The sequence below is a fragment of the Kogia breviceps genome, chromosome 15, assembly GCF_026419965.1.
Source record: "Kogia breviceps isolate mKogBre1 chromosome 15, mKogBre1 haplotype 1, whole genome shotgun sequence".
NCBI lineage: Eukaryota > Metazoa > Chordata > Mammalia > Artiodactyla > Physeteridae > Kogia > Kogia breviceps.
The window spans coordinates 62,173,724-62,189,821 of record NC_081324.1 but is presented as its reverse complement, the minus strand read 5'-3'; the positions used below and the strand labels follow the sequence as shown (position 1 = coordinate 62,189,821).

At 42.6% G+C, this 16,098-nt stretch overlaps 1 protein-coding gene across 6 annotated transcripts in view; it reads left to right on the top strand.

Moving 5' to 3' along the window:
- Positions 1–16,098, top strand: part of SPIRE1 (spire type actin nucleation factor 1) — a 212,814-nt gene that overhangs the window by 108,193 nt on the left and 88,523 nt on the right. The window contains exon 1 of one of the 6 annotated variants that reach the window (XM_067015788.1): positions 11,501–11,752. The exons of the other annotated variants lie outside the window; for them this stretch is intronic. The gene's annotated coding sequence lies outside the window, so the exon portion shown is untranslated. Of the gene's footprint in view, positions 1–11,500; positions 11,753–16,098 lie in introns of those variants that run through there. 6 annotated transcript variants of the gene reach the window in all.

Sequence of the window (16,098 nt, the reverse complement as noted above, 5' to 3'; positions counted from 1 at the left end):
CACCAGTGACCTCTGCCTCACTAAATCCAGCAGCTGTGTCCTAGGCCTCTTCTTATCTCTAATCCACATTCAATGCACAGGACCATGACCTCCTTCTTGAAGTATTTTCTCTCTTTGATTTTTGTGATATCAGTCTTCATCCTTCCCTCCCTTCCGCAATACTCTTGCTCCTTTACAGTCTAGTCCTCTGGCCAGTCATTAAGTGTTTGGTTCTCCATCTCTTGGGTAGTTTTTCTCCAGGGGTTGTCTCATACACTCTCATGAGTTCATGGACCAGTTATTTGCCAAGGAATCCCACTTCATGACCCCAGATCACAGTCTCTTCGCAGTCCACATAGCTGCCTATCTAACACCTGTGATTGTGTTTCTCATAGGTGTCTGAACTTACCTTTCTCTCAGAAACTCTTTTTCCTACTGTTTTCCATGTTAGTTGCATGGAAATCACTTTGGTTCCTTTTCCCTCCATTTATTGCACTGCCCAGTCCTATCCCCTATCCATTCCACCCCCGCTAAAAGCTCTTCAAATCCTCACCATTTCCTTTCTACCCACTCTTATCACCCTGGCCCAAGAAGCCATCATCCCTAAGCTGGACACTACTGCAGTAGTCCCCTAGCTAATCTTCCCATAGCTGTTCTAGCCCATTTTGGATCCTTTCTCTAATACTATATTTTTTAAACCATACTGTGTTTTTAAAAATTTTAATTAATAGACTTTATATCTTTTAGGGAAGTTTTATGTTAACAGAAAAATTGGTTGGAACTTACAGAGTTCCTATATATCCCTCTCCTCCTCCAGTTTCATTGATTATTTACATCTTGTATTGGTATGGTACATTTGTTACAATTGACTAACCAATATTGATACATTATTATTATTACTAACTAAAATCCATAGTTTACATTATTAGGGTTCATTCTTTGTGTTGTACATTCTATGGGTTGTGACACATAAATGATATGTCCCTCATTAATGTATTATATAGAGCAATTTCACTGCCTCAGAAATCCCTGTGCACCACCATTTCATCTCTTCCCACCCCTACCCCCAACCCCAACCCTTAGCAGCCACTGATCTTTTTACTTTCTCCATAGTTTTGCCTTTTCCAGAATGTCATATAGTTAGAATTTAGCCTTTTCAGATTGGCTTCTTTCACTTAGCAATCTACTTTTAAGTTTCCTCCATGTCTTTGTAGTTTGACAGCTCATTTCTTTTTCTTTGAAAAATAATAGTCCATTGTATGGATTTACCATAGTTTATCCATTCACCTATTGAAGAACATCTTGGTTGCTTCCAAGTTTTGGCAGTTATGAATAAAGTTACTCTAAACATTTGTGTGGACATGAGTTTTCAACTTATTTGGGTAAATACCAAGGAGTGCAGTTGCTTGATTGTATGATAAGAGCATGTTCAGTTGTGTGAGAAACTGCCAAAATGTCTTCCACAGTGGCTGAACCATTTTGTATTCCCACCAACCATTAATGAGAGTTCCTGTTGCCCCACATTCTCATCAGCATTTGATGATGCCACTGTTTGGGATTTTAGCCATTCTAGTAGGCTTATAGTGGGATCTCATTGTTTTAATTTGCAACTGCCTAATGACATGTGATTTTTTTTTAACATTCTTTTTTATATTCTTTTCCATTATGGTTTATCATAGGATATTGAATATATTGATAGTTCCCTGTGATATACAGTTGGACCTTGTTGTATTTCCATTCTATATGTAATAGTTTGCATTCGCTAACACCAAGCTCCCAATCCATCCTTCCCTCCCTCCCCCTTGGCAACCACAAGTCTGTACTCTTTGTGAGTCTGTTTCTGTTTCATAGATAGGTTCATTTGTGTCATGTTTCAGATTCCACATATAAGTGATATCATATGGTAGTTGTCTTTCTCTTTCTGACTTACTTTACTTAGTGTGGTAATCTCTAAGTCCATCCATGTTGTTGTAAATGGCATTACTTCATTCTTTTTATGGCTGAGTAGTATTCCATTGATTGTATCATATCTTCTTTATCCATTCATCCGTTGATGGACATTTAGGTTGTTTCCATGTCTTGGCTATTGTGAATAGTGCTGCTATGAACATTGGGGTGTATGTATCTTTTTGAATTATAGTTTTGTCCGATATATGCCCAGGAGTGGGATTGCTGGATCACATGGCAACTCTATTTTGAGCTTTTTGAGGAACCTCCATACTGTTTTTCATAGTGGCTGCACTAACTTACATTCCCACCAACAGTGTAGGAGGTTTTCCTTTCCTTCACACCCTCTCCAACATTTGTTATTTGTAGTCTTTTTAATGATGACCATCTGACCAGCGTGTGGTGGTATATCATAGTTTAGATTTGCTTTTCTCTAATAATTAGCAATGTTGAGCATCTTTCCATGTGCCTGTTGGCCATCTGTGTGTCTTTTTTGGAGAAATGTCTATGTAGGTCTTCTGCCCATTTTTCTATTGGGTTGTAAGTTTTTTTGTTGTTGAGTTGTATGAGCTGTTCATGTATTTTGGATTGTATTAAGCCCTTGTCAGTCGCATCATTTGCAGATATTTTCTCCTAGTCCGTAGGCTGCTTTTCATCTCATTTATGATGTCCTTTGCTGTACAAAAGCTTGTAAGTTTGATTAAGTCCCATTTGTTCATTTTTGCTTTTATTTATATTGCCTTGGGAGACTCACCTAAGAAAACATTGGTACGAGTTATGATGACAAATGATCTTTTTTTTTTTTTTTTTGTGGTACGCAGGCCTCTCACTGTTGGGGCCTCTCTTGTTGCGGAGCACAGGCTCCGGACGCACAGGCTCAGCGGCCACGGCTCACGGGCCCAGCCGCTCCGCAGCATGTGGGATCTTCCCAGACCGGGGCACGAACCCATGTCCCCTGCATCGGCAGGCGGACTCTCAACCACTGCTCCACCAGGGAAGCCCGACAAATGATCTTTAGCATCATTTCATATGCTCTTTGCCATCTGTATATCTTCTTTGGTGAGGTATCTGTTCTGATTACTTGCACGGCTTGTAATTGGATAATTTTTTTTAAGCGTTTTTAAAAAAAATTATTTATTTTATTTTATTTTTGGCTGTGTTGGTCTTTGTTACTGTGCACGGGCTTTCTCTAGTTGCGGTGAGTAGGGGCTACTCTTTGTTGCGGTGTGCGGGCTTCTCATTGTGGTGGCTTCTCTTGTTGCGGAGCACAGGCTCTAGGCGTGCGTGCTTCAGTAGTTGTGGCTTGTGGGCTCTAGAGCGCAGGCTCAGTAGTTGTGGTGCATGGGCTTAGTCGCTCTGCGGCATGTGGGACCTTCCCAGACCAGGGCTCGAATCTGTGTCCCCTGCATTGGCAGGCAGATTCTTAACCACTGCGCCACCAGGGAAGACCCGGGTAATTTTAATTTATTTTTTGACCACACCGTGCGGCATGCTGGATCTCAGTTCCTCGACCAGGGTTTAAACCCAGGCCACGGCAGCGAAAGCCCAGAATCCTAACCACTAGGCCACCAGGGAACTCCCAGTGTTATTTTCTTCTTGAGTTTTAAGAATTCTTTGTATATTTTGGATACCAGTCCATTATCAGACATGTATCTGGCAAATATTTTCTTCTAGCTGTGGCTTGTTGTTTCATTCTCTGAACAGTGCCTTTCATGGAGCAGAATTTGTTAATTATAATGAAGACCACCTTACCAATTTTCTCTTTCATGGGTCATGCATTGTATCTTTAAAAAATCACCAAACCCGAACTCATCTAGATTTTCTCCTACGTTATCTTTAAGTTTTAGAGTTTTGTATTTTACTTTTAGGTTTGTGATGCCTTTTGAGTTAATTTTGTGTAAGGTGTAAAGCCTGAATCTAGACTCATATTTTTGCATGTGGATGTCCAGCTGCTCCAGCACCATTTGAAGAAAAGACTACCCTTTAATTTAATTTTATTTTTTTAAACATCTTTATTGGAGTATAATTGCTTTACAATGGCGTGTTTCTGCTTTATAATGTAGTGATTCAGCTATACATATACATATATCCCCATATCTCTTCCCTCTTGTGTCTCCCTCCCTCCAACCCTCCCTATCCCACCCCTCTAGGTGATCACAAAGCACCGAGCTGATCTCTCTGTTCTATGCGGCTGCTTCCCACTAGCTGCTGGCTTTACATTTGGTAGTGTATGTATGTACATGACACTCTCTCACTTTGTCCCAGCTTACCCTTCCCCCTCCCTGTGTCCTCAAGTCCATTCTCTAGTAGGTCTGAGTCTTATTCCTGTCCTGACCCTAGATTCTTCATGACCATTTTTTTTTAAAGATTCCATATATATGTGTTAGCATACAGTATTTGTTTTTCTCTTTCTGACTTACTTCACTCTGTATGACAGACTCTAGGTCCATCCACCTCACTACAAATAACTCAATTTCCTTTCTTTTTCTGGCTGAGTAATCTTCCATTGTATATATGTGCCACATCTTCTTTATCGGTTCATCTGTCGATGGACACTTAGGTTGCTTCCATGTCCTGGCTATTGTAAATAGAGCTGCAGTGAACATTGTGGTACATGACTCTTTTTGTTGTTTTTTGTTTGTTTGTTTATTTTTTTAACATCTTTATTGGAGTATAATTGCTTTACAATGGTGTGTTAGTTTCTGCTTTACAACAAAGTGAATCAGTTATACATATACATATGTTCCCATATCTCTTCCCTCTTGCATCTCCCTCCCTCCCACCCTCCCTATCCCACCCCTCTAGGTGGTCACAAAGCACCAAGCTGATCTCCCTGTGCTATGCAGCTGCTTCCCACTAGCTATCTATTTTACATTTGGTAGTGTATATATGTCCATGCCACTCTCTCACTTCGTCACAGCTTACCCTTCCCCGTCCCCATATCCTCAAGTCCATGCTCTAGTAGATCTATGTTTTATTCCCGTCCTACCCCTAGTCTCTTCATGAAATTTTTTTTTCTTAGATTCCATATATATGTATTAGCATACGGTATTTGTTTTTCTCTTTCTGACTTACTTCACTCTGTATGACAGACTCCAGGTCCATCCACCTCACTACAAATAACTCAATTTCGTTTCTTTTTATGGCTGAGTAATAGTCCATTGTATATATGTGCCACATCTTCTTTATCCTTTCATCTGTTGATGGACACTTAGGTTGCTTCCATGTCCTGGGTATTGTAAATAGAGCTGCAATGAACATTTTGGTACATGACTCTTTCTGAATTATGGTTTTCTCAGGGTATATGCCCAGTAGTGGGATTGCTGGGTCATATGGTAGTTCTGTTTTTAGTTTTTTAAGGAACCTCCATACTGTTCTCCATAGTGGCTGTATCAATTTACATTCCCACCAACAAGGACTATCCTTTTAAATTGCCTTAAATTGCCTTTGCTCCTTTGTCAGTGGTCACTTGGCTATATTTTTGTGAGTCTGTTTTGGGCCCTGTATTCTGTTCCATTGATCTTTGTCTGTTCTTTTGCCAGTACCACCCTGTCTTGATTACTGTGGCATGATATCTTTTAAAAATAAAAATATGATCATATTGTTCCATTCCCCAAAACACTTTAGGGTCCTGCCCTGGTTTTTACTTGATGACGACTCATATCCTTCAGATACCCTTTGAGGCCCTGTGTGGTTTGTGAATCACCCTTCCCCACCTCCCTAGCCTCATCCTAGCCCTTCCTCTTGTCATCAGGAGTTTTTTTTTCTACCATGTTCTTCCTGACCTCTAGGCCCTCATACTCACTGTTTCCTCTCTTTGGATTTCTTTTCTAACCCCCTCTGATCCTGGTTAACTCTACTTACCTTTCAGGTTTCAGTTTAAAATTTATTTCCTTCCTTCCTTCCTCCCTCCCTCCCTCCCTCCCTCCCTTCCTTCCTTCCTTCCTTCCTTCCTTCTTTCCTTCCCTCCCTCCCTCCATCCCTTCCTTCCTTCTTCTCTCTCTTTCTTTATTTTTTGGCTGTGTTAGGTCTTTGTTGCTGCGCAGCTTTCTCTAGTTGTGGCGAGCGGGGCTACTCTTCTTTGTGGTGCGTGGGCTTCTAATTGCAGTGGCTTCTCTTGTTGTGGAGCATGGGCTCCAGTAGTTGCAGCTCGTGGGCTCAGCAGCTGTGGCTCGTGGGCTCTAGAGCGCAGGCTCAGTAGTTGTGGCACACGGGCTTAGTTGCTCCGTGGCATGTGGGATCTTTCCAGACCAGGGATCAAACCCATGTCCCCTGCATTGGGAGGTGGATTCTCAACCACTGCATCACCAGGGAAGTCCTAAAATTTATTTTCTTAATGAAGGCTACCCTGATCTTCAGACTAGATTAGGGCTGCCTATTAAATTATGCTCTCATGACACCCTTCCTTTTTTTATTATAATGTGTAGCACAATCATTTGTCTTCTTTATTATCTGTTTTCCCTAGGACAAAAGCTTTTTGAAGGCCAGAGACCTCATCTATTCCTTCATCGCCACATACACTTAATTCTTAGTAAATATCTGTTGACTGAATGAGTGAAGGGAAGGGCGCTAAGTACACTGGACATTAGCTAGATTAACTAATAGAAAACTAGGCTTCTGGGGGATAAGTTTTACTAGATATGAGTGTACCACAGTTAGTATTTAGAGATTGCAGTAGGAAATTTTAGTAAGTCTTTTGTAATATTTTTGTGAGCAAGATGGATAAATGTCAGGTCAGTATTTACAAAGGTAGATTGTAATTGATGTCAGCATGGGAAGAATGTCTCTGGTTTTCTGAAGGTCTTCTTGTTTGGAACTCTCCTATTTAATATTTAAATCACTTTTCTGAAGCCTCAGAAGGCATACCCAATGATAGGTTTTGTAAGTTTAGGAGTGATAGATAATGAATTAGATGGTGGACTCTAGATTTTAAGTGATTTTCCTAAGCTAAAATGATTAGTCAAAATAAATAGGATTAAATAGATTTGAGAAAAATGTAAAATGCTTTACCATGTCTTAAAAAAAATCTTTACAGACTCAGGCTAAGAGAGAAAGATGTGTAACTAATATGTGGTGGTTCTGACTTGGCTACTGTGGTTGACTGTAAACCCAGGGTATCAGCAATTTAATGAGTTGACCAGAAATCTGAATAGCAAACGGTGTATTTATAGAAGCATGTGGTGTGCAATGAGGAAGGTGCTCATTTGGTGTATTCTCTGATGATTGTACCGCACATGGAATAGGATTTAATTCTGGACACCACATTTTAGACAAACATTGGCAGACTAGGAGATGTTCACATGTGCAGCTTTGTGGTATAGTAGAATTCTGGGTATGGAATTTCATACGTAACAAGGCCAGGTTGGAGTCCCCGCTGACTTTGTTACTTGTTAACTGTCTGACGATTAGCAATTTATTGACCCTCTTTCAAGCTCAGTTCCCTCGTCTTTAAAATGTGGATAATGTCTACTTAACAGGATTGTGACAAATAAAGGAAAACATGCTTAGTAAAATGCTATACAGATATAAGGAAGTCCCATTTGTCTAATTGGCAAGGGGACTTGAAGAGATGAAGAAACTTTTTGTTTTAATTTTTAGGCTGGTGACAGGGGGTGTTTGTTGGCAGTGAGGCAGGACGGTGATGGCAAGAGCAACTATTGTTCGTTGGTGTCAGCTCAAGTGCCAGGTGCTGTGCTTGACACCCTTGATATGGGTCATTCCCATTTCATCAGATTTGGCATTAAAGGCTTTTGTGCTACTGCAGTTTACACGTTTAACAAAGATTTTAAAGCTTGTACTCTGTGTAAAGCAAAGTGCTAGGCATTGTAGCAAATACCAGGAAGAATCATACTTGACCCCTGTCCTAGAGAAGTTTACATTTTAGTAAAGGAGACAGATACAGACTCAAATATTTTTAGGAAGTACAAGTCAACATGAAGAGGGGCCACATGAAGGGTGGTGTGGTCAGAGGAAGATGGGATATGGGTTTGGTGGACTTGTAGCTAACCTTGGGTGGTTGCACGAAGCATGGTGTTAGCTTGTGGGCTGCTGTCTCTGTGTGAGGCTGCCCTCCAGACGGCACGGCTGGGTCTGAGGCCAGGGACCAGGCAGTTCCATTCCTGTGTCTTGTTACCCCAGAGCCATGGGCTTCATAGCCGCCTGTCACTAGCTGAGAGGTAATTAGGCATGACGTAGCAGCCTTAAATTTTGGAATGTGTGATTTTATTTAATACCTTCTTCTCCCACCCTTTGTCAATCAGTTAGGCTTAAAAACCACAGCTTTCTGTGCTTCACTTGTTCCATTTAACGTTAAGGTTTTATACTGCACTTCCTGCTCACTTTAATGAATGTTAGAGGTGCCACTGTGACAGGACATGACCGATGATTTTCCAGCTCTTTGGAGACTGGTGACTCATTAATATTTCAGATCTGATACTGCTCTTTCTCTTGGATTTTCTTAACATTTCCACAAGTTTTGGAAAATGAGCTTCTAAAATTAGTATAAATAAGTATATATTTAGGCAAGCTGGTATGTCCAGGTACTATTATGTTTCAGTTATTTTTTGGGTGGTCACCCTTTATCCCCAGCTCAAGACTGTGTGTGAAGAACTAGGTATATGCTTCTCTAGCAAAAGGCTAGAGGTTCCCTTAGTCCATGAAAGTGGTGAGTCACCTGATGTACATGTCAGTCTAATAATGCCCAGCCTTGTTATGCTATGTTTCTAAGAGGTTGGGTTAAATATAGGACTGCTGCATGGCTCAAGTTTAAATCAGGAATGGTGAATAGGTTTGGGACATTTAAACCAGGTTGGACATAGTCTATCCTTGAGCTAAGAGACCCTCCAAAATGTTTCAGAGCTGTTTGGGGCTGGGATGCCACTAGGTGGCATGGCTTCTGTCCATAAAATCTGTATCCAGCTGTCAACCATACATGTCCACTTCCATAAGAGTGGAAAGAATTTATATTTTGGTTAATTCATTTATTAACTATTGAGTCTTTGCTGTTTATAAAATAATGTTAAGATATAAAGATGGGGGCTTCCCTGGTGGTGCAGTGGTTGAGAGTCCGCCTGCTGATGCAGGGGACACGGGTTCGTGCTCTGGTCCAGGAAGATCCCATATGCCGCGGAGTGGCTGGGCCCGTGAGCCATGGCCGCTGAGCCTGTGAGTCCGGAGCCTGTGCTCCACAACGGGAGAGGCCCACGTACTGCAAAAAAAAAAAAACAACATAAAGATGAATCATAGAAGATTTTGCCATCAAAGAGCTTAGTCTTGTTGGGGGATTAATACATATACATAATTAACTGTAACCCAAGTTTAAAAAGTGAAACGTAAGCACGTAAGGGTGTATGTCAATGTCATGGCTAGTCTGAAGAAAAAATTACTGTTTTCATCTAGGAAAAAAGGGTAGGTAGAGACTGTGATGTGATGGTAAAATCAGGGTTAACGAGTCTTCCATGGAGGAGATTGCTTTGAGTATGGGGATGGAAAAATGAGTAGGATTTGGGCATACAAAAATACGGGGGAAAGACCATGTAGAAAATAGGAATGATGCTGAATACTAGCTTAGGGACAAAGTGTAGAGCATTTAAAGGAAATAATAAGAAATTAGTATATTCGGATAACAGCGCTCATGAGTGATAATAAAAGAAAATTAGGTTGAAAAGTTATAGCAAGTGAGAAAAAAGTTATGAGTGGATTTGTCATTTAAGACCTACTCACCCACCCTGGGAATGTCTAGAAGACACAGCTTTTACCATGATTGTGAGAAATAAATTTATGAGGGGGGCCCTGGTACCCTTGAAGAGCTTTATGATCATCCTCCTTTGTAGGTTAGATCTTACAGAGGGGGGACTGCAGTCACTGAATTGGGAAACCTAAAGGCAATGGGAATAACTGGATCCTGCGGTGGTAGCACTTAGCTACACCCACAAGGCACGGTGGGTGTGGTCACCATAATACATTGCAGAGTCAAAGCAGCATTTATTTATTTATTTTTTAAAGCAGCATTTAGAATACTCTGACTCCCAGAGACCTATGGCATTAGCTACTTGATCATGGTGTTCTTAGAAGTGACATAGATAGGAAGGAAGCCCACTAAAGTCTCACTTGATAGGTATAAACAGAAAAGGTCTAGGTTAAGTGAACAGAAGTCTAACCTTTGAATCATAAAAACTGAGAGTCATGGCTTCTCAATCAATTCCCAGACTTGAGCCGTTTACAGGTCCAGAATCCTTTGAATGAAGGAGAGACGAGGTCCCCTTGGGGAGAGGACCCCAATATGCTGCCAGATATTTACATTGTTCATCTTTCTCCCAGCCTTCCCCAAAGGGACCTACAGCCTTTTACCAGGGTAACTGAGCATTGGAGAAGAGGAAACAAGCAGACCTTTTGGGGACTACTGGACACTGGCTCTGAACTGACACTGATTCTAGGAGACTCAAAATGTGACCACAGTATAGCAGTTAGAACAGCGCTTATGGAGGTCAGATGATCACTAGAGTTTTAGTTCAGATCTGTCTCACAGTGAGGACAGTGCTCTCCTGAACCCATCCTGAATCTGGTTATTTCCCCAGTCATCTCTTCAGTTCTGGAGTGCATAGACATCCTCACAGGTCTGGTTCCCTGACCTGTGAAGTAAGGGCTGGTGTGTGGGGAAGACCAAGTAGAAGCCAGCAGAGTGGCCTCTACCTAGGAAAATAGTACACCAAAAGCAACACCACCACATTCCTGGAGGGACCGCGGAGATTAGTGTTACCATCCAGGACTTGAAAGATGCAGGTGTGCTGACTCCCACCACAGCTCCATTCAACCTGCCTATTTGGCTTGTGCAGAAGAATGATGGATCTTGGAGATTATTGTAAGTTTAGCCAGGTGGTGGCTCCAGTTGCAGCTGCTGTACCAGATGTGGCTTCATTGCTTGGGCAACTTACACATCCCCTGGCACCTAGTATACAGCTATTGACCTGACAAACGCCTTTCTCGCCGTACCTGTCAGTAAAGACCACTAAAAGCAGTTTGCTTTCATCTGGCAAGGCCAGCGCTGCACCTTCACTGACCTACCTCAGGTGTATCAGCTCTCCAGCCCTGTGTCATAATTTATTTCACAGGGGTGCCTTTCTCTTCCACAAGATACCACACTCGCCCATTATTCCTGACATTATGCTGATTAGATCTAGTGAGCAAGAAGTAGCAACTATGCCAAACTTACTGGCAAGACATTTGTGTGTCAGAGGGTGGGAAATAAATCTGACAAAAATTCAGGGACCGTCTGCCTCAGTGAAATTTCTAGGGGTCCAGTGGTGTGGGGCATGTCAAGATAACCCTTCCAAGGCCCCTCCTGCAACCAGAAAAGAGGCACAATGCCTGGTGGCCTCTTTGGACTTTGAAGGCAACATATTCCTCACTTGAGTGCTACTCCAGCCCATTTACCAAGTGACCCAGAAAACTGCTAGTTTTGAGTGGAGTCATTGCCCCCCGACACACACTATCTTCTCTGTTTCAGTCCCTGCCTGTGGCCTCTTGGGGTGTTGCCCACAGTCAGTTGACTGAGGAAGAGAAAACTCAGGCCAGATAGACAGACGGTTCTGCCTGGCCTGCGGGCACCAGCTGCAGCACTGCCGCCCGTCTCTGGGGCACCCCCGAAGGACAGCAGTGAGCAGAAGCCCTCCTGGTGGGCAGAACTTCCAGCAGTGCACCTGGTTGTTCCTTGAAAGAGAAATGGTCCGAGGTACAACTGTACACCGATCCCTGGGCTGTGACTTGATGGTCAAGGACTTGGAAGGAACATGCCTGGAAAGTTGGTGATAAGGGAATTTGGGGAGAGGTACATGGATAGACCTCCCTGAGTGGGCAAGAAACATGAAGATATGTGTGTCCCATGTGAATGCTCACCAAAGAGTGACCTCAGCAGAGGAGAATTTTAATATTCAAGTGGATAGGATGACCCGTTGTATGGACACCACCCAGCCACCCCTGTCATCACCCAGTGGGCTCATGAACGTGGCTACAGGGGCAGGGGTGGGGGTTACACATGGATTTCCACTCACCCAAGGCTAACCTGGCTACGGCCGCCACTGAGTGCCCAGTCTGAAGCAGCAGACATCAGCACTGAGTCCCCAGTATGGCATCATTCCCCAGGGTGACCAGCCAGCTACCTGGTGGCAGGTTGATTACATTGGACCATTTCCATCATGGAAGGGGCAGTATTCTGTCCTTCCTGGAAGACACATTGACTCTGGGTATGGACTTACCTTCCCTCATGCAGTGCTTCTTCCAAAACTCCCATCCATGGACTTACAGATTGCCATCATGGGGTCCACACAGCATTGCTTCTGATCTAGGAACTCTCATCACAGCAAATGAAGTATGGCAGTGGGCCCCTGCCCATGGAATTCACTGGTCTTCCTCTGTTCCCCGCTGTCCTGAAGCAGCAGTCGTGATAGAATGGTGGAATGGCCTTTTGAAAGACTCTGTTACAATGACAGCTAGGTGGCAGTCCCTTGCAGGGCTGGGGGCAGGGTTCTCCAATATATGGTGCTGTTTTTCTCAAAGTCAGGAATCAAGGGGTAGAAATGGGAGGGCCACCACTCACCATTGCCCCTAGTGACCCACAGCGACATTTTTGCTTCCTGTTCCTGCTCTGCCTCTGCTCTGCTGGCCTGAAGGTCCTAATTCCATCAGGAGACAACAATGAGTCCATTGAATTGGAAGTTAAGACTGCTTCTCGTCCACTTCAGGTTCCTCATTCCTGTGAATCAGCAGGCAAAGAAGGAGTTACCGTGCTGTCTGGGGTGACTGGCCCTGATTCCCAAGGGGAGATTGGGCTGCTCCTCCTCAGTGGAGCTAAGGAAGAGTATGTCTGGAATACAGGAGAGCCCTTAAGGTGTCTCTTAGAATTACCATGCCCTGTGATTAAAATCAGGGGAGAACCACAACCCAATCCAGGCAGGACTACTAATGGCAGGAATGAAGATTTATGTCACACCATCAAAGGAAAGAACCACTACCGGCTGAGGTGCTTACTAAAGGCAAAGGGAATATGGAATGGATACTGGAAGAAGGTGGTTATAAATACCATCTATGACCACATGAGCAGTTATAGACCCGAGGACTGCGGTTGTCATGAGTATTTCCTCTGAGTATGTATGTATGTATGTGTATCTCAAGTATCTCTGTTTTCTTCCCTCTCTGATCCCTTTATTATGTAACATAAGATATATTGATTTTATACATAATACTTAGGTATTATTAACTTTACATTTAAAGTTGTGGGATATCAAAGGAGAAGAGTATAAATCACTCAAGGATTTTGATCCTCTTGTGAAGGGGTTAGTGATTTTTGGTTGTATGCGAGAGAGTTGTGTCATGTTAGGTGGAATTGTGACCTTATTATTGTCTTCTTTTGGTGATGAAGGTTTAAGGAGACCTTTATGAGTGCCAAGTTGACAAGGAATTAGTTTTATGTGTCAACTTGACTGAGTCATGGGCTGCCCAGATATTTGAACAAGCATTATTCTAGGTGTTTCCTCCATGAAGGTGTTTTTGAATGAGACTAGCATTTAAATCAGTAGACTGAGCAAAGCAGATTGTCCTTCCTAATGTGGATGGGCCTCATCCAATCTGTTGAAGGCCTGAATAGAACAAAAAGCTGACCTCCTGTAAGAGAGAAAATTTTTCTTGATGGCTTTTGGGCTGGAACATTGGCTTTTTTCCTGCCTTCGGAGTCAAATTGAAATATTGGCTCTTCCTGGGTCTCAAGCTTGCTGGCCTTTGGACTGGGAACCATTCCATCGACTCTCCTGGGTCTCCAGCCTCCTAACTCACCCTGCAGATTTGGGACTTACTGGTCTCCATGACTGCACGAGCCAATTCCTATGCTAAATCGCTTTCTGTATGAATATATACATCCTATTGGTTCTCTCTAGAGAGCCCTGACCTAATACACATTTGGTTAATCCTGACTGATATAGATTTAGTCACTGCTAGGTTAAATAGTTTGAAACCACTTTGGAAAGATTAATCCTGCATCACTGTATACAATGAATAGAAAAGAAGAGATAATGGGGAAAGGAAGACCAGTTAGGCTCTTTCAGCTACCTAGGCAACAAGTTTCTCTGAGCTAGAAATATAAGTTAAGGAAACAACAGAGCACATATCATATTTGTAGAACTGGTAATGGATAAAAGTAGTTTACAAGAGACCGTGGAAGAGAGTAGAATGCATGAACTCTGAGGAACTCCATCATTTATGCAGCTGCAGGAGAAGGTACCTACAGGCAGAATGAGGAGGAGGGGCTGCTGAGTTGAGAGGAAATCAGAAGTCCAGAGTCTGTAGAACAGAAGACTATTGTCAGTTGTGTCTGATGCCACTGAACAGCCATTTGGGATAAGGACAGATTTGTTCAATAGTTTTGGCATATATAGATTGTTTTTGATTTTACCTGTGGTTTCAGGGGCTTCAAAAGATTAGATGCCAGACTGGAATGGCTTAAACAGTGAATAGAAGGAGAGAAAAGAGAGACAATATGTGTAAGACGGCCCCTTATGAGAAGCTTTGCTGGGAAAGGGAGCACAGAAACGGGATTGTGGCTGGAGGGGCATGAGAGGTAGGTTCAGGGAGAGTGGGATTGACCTCTGATAGGAAGAGAGATACTTCCTCCACTGTGAAAGGAAGGAAGGGCAAAGTAAGTGTAGATGCCTATACTATTGTGCGTTTGAAGTTGGGAAAATGAGTGCATTTTCATCTAGGGACTTTCACTTTGCAGTGGAGTATGAAGGAGAGTTATCAGCTGAGACCAAGAGAGGCAGAAGGGGTGTTGGAGCTCTGCAGAGCTGAGGAGCAGACGGCCCCTTGAGGGAAAGTCCTGAGTGGGGAAGGGGATGAAGCTTGCTGGGCAGCTCTGGGGTCCTTTCTAAGGTTGAAGCCATCATTGGTGTTGGTATTTACTGTGGATTCTTTTTTTCAGCTCGGGTAGGGGTGGGGTAGGGATATAGATGGCTAGATTCATCCAAGCACGTAAGACTCTCAGTTAAATGTAGCTTCTATGCGAGAATAATTGCATTAAGACCTTCTCGGCCTTGGGACTTCCATGGTGGTCCAGTGGCTAAGACTCCGTGCTCCCAACGCAGGGGGCCCAGGTTTGATCCCTGGTCAGGGAACTAGATCCCACATGCCACAACTGAGAGTTCACATTCCACAACTGAAAGATCCTGTGTGCTGCAACTAAATATTCCACACGTGGCAACAAAGATCCCACGTGCTGCAACTAAGACCTAGCATAGCCAAATAAATAAGTGAATAAATAAATCCTTCTCAGCCTTAAAAAGAATGTACTGAACATAATTTAACTTTTCTTGATGTCTAAGGTTTTCATTATATTAGCTATGATGCTCTGATTATTAAAGTGATTGCTCTAGGTTCAAGTTGACGGGTTTTTATTACACGTACATCACAATGCCAGGCTCTGCTGACATTGAACTGAAAGGTAAAATCCCTGCCCTAAGTGTAGTGCCTGCCTGTGGTGAGAGTGTCCCTGGCTGTGTGGACCTTCTGCCAGGGAAACACAGAACAGGTACCCTCTCCAGGACAGATGGGTGGATGGAGGTGGGGTGTCGAGAGAGGTTTGGTCCCCAGAAGAGGTGAACAAAGTAGTCAGCTGACTTGGAACTCAGAAGATCCATTGTCACACAAAACAACTTTGAAAATAGTGGTTAGAGTTCCAGTCAGACCATTAAAAACTAATGAAAATATTACATATTTTCAATGAGAAATATTACTCAAAAAACCCCAGTATTATTTAAAAATTAGAAGCTGAGAATTTATAAGTCTTTTATTCATTTTGAAATTTGTGTTGAGAAAATATTATTTCACTTGATAAGGTAGATTTCAGATTTTGTGGAGATTTTTTGATTGAATGCTTGAGTGCTTTTAAGGGCTATAATATATGCTGACAGTGACTCCATGTATTTAACTCATTGTCAAAACTTCTGTCTTTTCCTTTTTTTGGGTACCAAATAAACAACTTAAAAAAACAACAACAACACAGCACTGACTATGGCTACAAATGGAATAAAGGGAAGGAAAGATATATGCATGTCTGTATATTAACTGTATAAACATTGGAAAGGGGTGAGCTGGGGGCAGATAACATTTACTCAGTGCATGTTAGAA